Source organism: Panulirus ornatus, chromosome 72 (genome assembly GCF_036320965.1).
Source record: "Panulirus ornatus isolate Po-2019 chromosome 72, ASM3632096v1, whole genome shotgun sequence".
Classification (NCBI taxonomy): Eukaryota; Metazoa; Arthropoda; class Malacostraca; order Decapoda; family Palinuridae; genus Panulirus; species Panulirus ornatus.
In genome coordinates this window covers 11,326,437-11,333,384 of record NC_092295.1, presented here as the reverse complement: position 1 = coordinate 11,333,384, position 6,948 = coordinate 11,326,437, and positions in this window count along the sequence as shown.

Genomic DNA, 6,948 nt, shown 5'->3' with positions numbered 1-6,948 from the left:
TTTCGTATAATTGTGGCTTGACATGCTTCGTGCAGGACAATCCACTTTTCAGGTGGCAGTACTTCATGAAGTTTCTAAATCTCAATATGGCAACGGAATGTTTATAATCACGCATTTTGTGAATATTTTCATGTAAATGTCTTCCTACATGTGTACGTTTGTATGTACATACGTAGTTATGTAATTTATTTGTAATTATTTGACATAATGTCTTGTTCCTGTCGGATCTTCGTGGAATATATCTTTATTGTTGCTTGTGGTGGGAGGGATGAACTCCTTGTAGCTCCCTTCTATGTTAGCCGGAACGTTTTGCATTTCTTGAATATCCTAACACTTTTTCCGGCAATCTGGCATCCTGATTCATTTTCAAACTAGAAACTATATGCATTAAAATTCAAACATGATAGCTAGTATATAACGGATGAGGTTGGGTAGTGCCGCTGTTACACTTTCTAATGTGGCCATTAGATATATGTATATGTGTGTCATGAGCCTTTGTTCATTGTGGTGCAAATCTAAAGGCTTTTGTTATGGTAATTACCTTCAACCTCCGCGCCTCTTCCTGCCACTTTTACAGGAGACATTGTGGGGACAGTGGGGCTACTGGATGTCGCCCACCAGCGCCACCTGAGGGATCTGCAGGACTTGAATGATCCCCAGCAGGTTCTGAATGTTACTGAGAGTTACGTCTTCGCTGTGACGCAGGTCTCCAGCAAACTCATGGAGAAAGCCCAAGTGAGAATTACTTAGTGAGAGAAGGTATGAAAGGATGGGTGGTTTGTGATGTCTGGGGAGGTAAAAGTGAGGAAGTATGAAAGGCTGGGTGGTTTGTGGTGAATGGGGAGGTAAAAGGGAGGGAGTATATGAAAGGTTGGGTGGTTTGTGATGCCTGAGGAGGTAAAAGTGGGGAGTATAATGGGGTAGATCACGAAGGATTACGATGTACGATGAAAAGTTGATACGGTCATACAATCTTGTAGGAAAGGATGAGTGAAAAGAAGAAATCTGACCTAATTTCAACCTCTAGATACTCTGGGGCAGGTGTATTTTAGCGTCCAATTTGTAAAAAGGAAACAAGTTGGTATATTTGAATATCTTATTGTCATTCTTGATCATTTCAATTGGTTGATGACTGATGTCATGAGAGTATTTACCTAGTCTTGATTTAAACGAAGCGAGGGAGTAAGAAGACGAGGCAAAGATAAGGGCAAGAACTGGTGGGAATTAGGGGGGGTCATGGCGTGGGGAAATGATTAGATGAGGGAGTGATGCGATGAGGAGAGTTATGTGATAAGGTCATAGTGTCAGCAGTGATGAGGTGAAAGATGAGGGAACGAGAATTGGGGTTAAAAGAGATAGAATGAGTGAATTTTGGACGATATATGAGGGACAGGACGAGAGAGGGATAGGATGAGCCGGGACGAGCCAGACCTCAGCATCTGTGAGTCGACTACTGACACAAGAACTTAAACTTACACTTAGCTTGATATATGAAGTGACTGATATCACGTAATAGACAATTTACATTCCCAGATAGATGTGATATGGGCGGACTGTTTCTGGATCTCGTTTTGCATCTAAATGTAATCGTCTCAGAAAATTGTCTGGTATGAAATTTGTTCCAGACGTAAGCAATCTTACTGGAATTCTGAGCTACAAGTCTATGAATACATGAGTCTTCATTTTCCGTAAGCGTTTGAGCTGCTGAAGGAAACAGAGCTGAGAATGATATTTACATACATACATATATATATATATATATTTTTCTTTCTTTTAAACTATTCGCCATTTCCCGCATTAGCAAGGTAGCGTTAAGAACAGAGGACTGGGCCTTTTTTGGAATATCCTCACCTGGCCCCCTCTGTTCCTTCTTTTGGAAAATTAAAAAAAAAAAAACGAGAGGGGAGGATTTCCAGCCCCCCGCTCCCTCCCCTTTTAGTCGCCTTCTACGACACGCAGGGAATACGTGGGAAGTATTCTTAATCCCCCATCCCCAGGGATAATATATATATATATATATATATATATATATATATATATATATATATATATATATATATATATTTTTTTTTTTATACTTTGTCGCTGTCTCCCACGTTTGCGAGGTAGCGCAAGGAAACAGACGAAAGAAATGGCCCAACCCCCCCCCATACACATGTACATACACACGTCCACACACGGAAATATACATACCTACACAGCTTTCCATGGTTTACCCCGGACGCTTCACATGCCTTGATTCAATCCACTGCCAGCACGTCAACCCCTGTATACCACATCGCTCCAATTCACTCTATTCCTTGCCCTCCTTTCACCCTCCTTCATGCTCAGGCCCCGATCACACAAAATCCTTTTCACTACATCTTTCCACCTCCAATTTGGTCTCCCTCTTCTCCTCGTTCCCTCCACCTCCGACACATATATCCTCTTGGTCAATCTTTCCTCACTCATTCTCTCCATGTGCCCAAACCATTTCAAAACACCCTCTTCTGCTCTCTCAACCACGCTCTTTTTATTTCCACACATCTCTCTTACCCTTACGTTACTTACTCGATCAAACCACCTCACACCACACATTGTCCTCAAACATCTCATTTCCAGCACATCCATCCTCCTGCGCACAACTCTATCCATAGCCCACGCCTCGCAACCATACAACATTGTTGGAACTACTATTCCTTCAAACATACCCATTTTTGCTTTCCGGGATAATGTTCTCGACTTCCACACATTTTTCAAGGCTCCCAAAATTTTCGCCCCCTCCCCCACCCTATGATCCACTTCCGCTTCCATGATTCTATCCGCTGACAGATCCACTCCCAGATATCTAAAACACTTCACTTCCTCCAGTTTTTCACCATTCAAACTCACCTCCCAATTGACTTGACCCTCAACCCTACTGTACCTAATAACCTTGCTCTTATTCACATTTACTCTTAACTTTCTTCTTCCGCACACTTTACCAAACTCCGTCACCAGCTTCTGCAGTTTCTCACATGAATCCGCCACCAGCGCTGTATCATCAGCGAACAACAACTGACTCACTTCCCAAGCTCTCTCATCCCCAACAGACTTCATACTTGCCCCTCTTTCCAAGACTCTTGCATTTACCTCCCTAACAACCCCATCCATAAACAAATCAAACAACCATGGAGACATCACACACCCCTGCCGCAATCCTACATTCACTGAGAACCAATCACTTTCCTCTCTTCCTACACGTACACATGCCTTACATCCTCGATAAAAACTTTTCACTGCTTCTAACAACTTGCCTCCCACACCATATATTCTTAATACCTTCCACAGAGCATCTCTATCAACTCTATCATATGCCTTCTCCAGATCCATAAATGCTACATACAAATCCATTTGCTTTTCTAAGTATTTCTCACATACATTCTTCAAAGCAAACACCTGATCCACATAGCCTCTACCACTTCTGAAACCACACTGCTCTTCCCAATCTATATATATATATATATATATATATATATATATATATATATATATATATATATATATATATATATATATATATATATATATATATATGAATGTAGGTTTGCGGCAGGGGTGTGTGATGTCTCCATGGTTGTTTAATTTGTTTATGGATGGGGTTGTTAGGGAGGTGAATGCAAGAGTTTTGGAAAGACGGGCAAGTATGAAGTCTGTTGGGGATGAGAGAGCTTGGGAAGTGAGTCAGTTGTTGTTCGCTGATGATACAGCGCTGGTGGCTGATTCATGTGAGAAACTGCAGAAGCTGGTGACTGAGTTTGGTAAAGTGTGTGAAAGAAGAAAGTTAAGAGTAAATGTGAATAAGAGCAAGGTTATTAGGTACAGTAGGGTTGAGGGTCAAGTCAATTGGGAGGTGAGTTTGAATGAAGAAAAACTGGAGGACGTGAAGTGTTTTAGATATCTGGGAGTGGATCTGGCAGCGGATGGAACCATGGAAGCGGAAGTGGATCATAGGGTGGGTGAGGGGGCGAAAATTCTGGGAGCCTTGAAGAATGTGTGGAAGTCGAGAACATTATCTCGGAAAGCAAAAATAGGTATGTTTGAAGGAATAGTGGTTCCAAAAATGCTGTACGGTTGCGAGGCGTGGGCTATGGATAGAGTTGTGCGCAGGAGGATGGATGTGCTGGAAATGAGATGTTTGAGGACAATGTGTGGTGTGAGGTGGTTTGATCGAGTAAGTAACGTAAGGGTAAGAGAGATGTGTGGAAATAAAAAGAGCGTGGTTGAGAGAGCAGAAGAGGGTGTTTTGAAATGGTTCGGGCACATGGAGAGAATGAGTGAGGAAAGATTGACCAAGAGGATATATGTGTCGGAGGTGGAGGGAACGAGGAGAAGAGGGAGACCAAATTGGAGGTGGAAAGATGGAGTGAAAAAGATTTTGTGTGATCGGGGCCTGAACTTGCAGGAGGGTGAAAGGAGGGCAAGCAATAGAGTGAATTGGAGCGATGTGGTATACCGGGGTTGACGTGCTGTCAGTGGATTGAATCGGGGCATGTGAAGCGTCTGGGGTAAACCATGGAAAGCTGTGTAGGTATGTATATTTGCGTGTGTGGACGTATGTATATACATGTGTATGGGGGTGGGTTGGGCCATTTCTTTCTTCTGTTTCCTTGCGCTACCTCGCAAACGCAGGAGACAGCGACAAAACAAAAAATAAAAAAGAATTATATATATATATATATATATATATATATATATATATATATATATATATATATATATATATCGCTGTCTCCCGCGTTTGCGAGTTAGCGCAAGGAAACAGACGAAAGAAATGGCCCAACACACCCCCACACTTGTATATACATACACGTCCACACACGCAAATATACATCTCAATGTACACTTATATATACACACACAGACACATACGTATATACCCATGCACAAAATTCACACTGTATGCCTTTATTCATTCTCATCGCCACCTCGCCACACATGGAATACCATCCCTCCCCCCCCTCATGTGTGCGAGGTAGCACTAGGAGAAGACAACAAAGGCCCCATTCGTTCACACTCAGTCTCTAGCTGTCATGCAATAATGCCCAAAACCACAGCTCCCTTTCCACATCCGGGCCCCACACAACTTTCCATGGTTTACCCCAGACGCTTCACATGCCCTGATTCAATCCATTGATAGCACGTCAACCCCGGTATACCACATCGATCCAATTCATTCTATTCCTTGCCCGCCTTTCACCCTCCTGCATGTTAAGGCCCCGATCACTCAAAATCTTTTTCACTCAATCTTTCCACCTCCAATTTGGTCTCCCTCTTCTCCTCGTTCCCTCCACCTCCGACACATATACCCTCTTGGTCAATCTTTCCTCACTCATTCTCTCCATGTGCCCAAACCATTTCAAAACACCCTCTTCTGCTCGCTCAACCAAGCTCTTTTTATTTCCACACATCTCTCTTACCCTTACATTACTTACTCGATAAAACCACCTCACACCACACATTGTCCTCAAACATCTCATTTCCTGCACATCCACCCTCCTGCGCAGAACTCTGTCCATAGCCCACGCCTCGCAACCATACAACATTGTTGGAACCACTATTCCTTCAAATATACCCATTTTTGCTTTCCGAGATAATGTTCTCGACTTCCACACATTCTTCAAGGCTCCCAGGATTTTCGCCCCTCCCCCACCCTATGATTCCCTTCCGCTTCCATGGTTCCATCAGCTGCCAGATCCACTCCCAGATATCTAAAACACTTCACTTCCTCCAGTTTTTCTCCATTCAAACTTACCTCCCAGTTGACTTGACCCTCAACCCTACTGTACCTAATAACCTTGCTCTTATTCACATTTACTCTTAACTTTCTTCTTTCACACACTTTAGCAAACTCAGTCACCAGCTTCTGCAGTTTCTCACATGAATCAGCCACCAGCGTTGTATCATCAGCGAACAACAACTGACTCACTTCCCACGCTCTCTCATCCACAACAGACTTCATACTTGCCCCTCTTTCCAAAACTCTTTCATTCACCTCCCTAACAACCCCATCCATAAACAAATTAAACAACCATGGGGACATCACACACCCCTGCCCCAAACCTACATTCACTGTGAACCAATCACTTTCCTCTCTTCCTACACGTACACATGCCTTACATTCTCGATAAAGACTTTTCAGTGCTTCTAACAATTGCCTCCCACACCATATATTCTTAATACCTTCCACAGAGCATCTCTGTCAACTCTATCATATGCCTTGTCCAGATCCATAAATGCTACATACAAATCCATTTGCTTTTCTAAGTATTTCTCACATTCATTCTTCAGAGCAAACACCTGATCCACACATCCTCTACCACTCCTGAAACCACACTGCTCTTCCCCAATCTGATACTCTGTACATGCCTTCACCCCCTCAATCAATACCCTCCCATATAATTTACCGGGAATACTCAACAAACTTATACCTCTGTAATTTGAGCACTCACTCTTTTTCCCCTTTTCCTTTGTACAATGGCACTATGCACGCATTCCGCCAAACCTCAGATACCCACCATAGTCATACAAAACATAAATAAACCTTACAACCCGTAAACAATACAGTCACCCCTTATTAATAAAAATTTCCCCTGCAATACCAACCAAAAACCCGTTGCCTTGGGCCGGCTTTCATCTTCTGCAAAGATTTCACTACCTCTTCTCTGTTTACCAAATCATTTTCCTAACCCTCTCACTTTGCACACCACTCGACCAAAACACCCTATATATGCCACTCGATCATCAAACGCATTCAACAAACCCCTTTAAAAAACTCACTCCATCTCCCCCTTCTACATCACCACAAAATTCTATCACCTTTCCCCCTTTGCGCCCTTCACTGAAGGGTTTCCATTTTCTCTTTTGTCGTACCCCACTTTATTTACCTCCTTCTAGAACACTTTTTATTCTCCCTGAAATTTGATGATA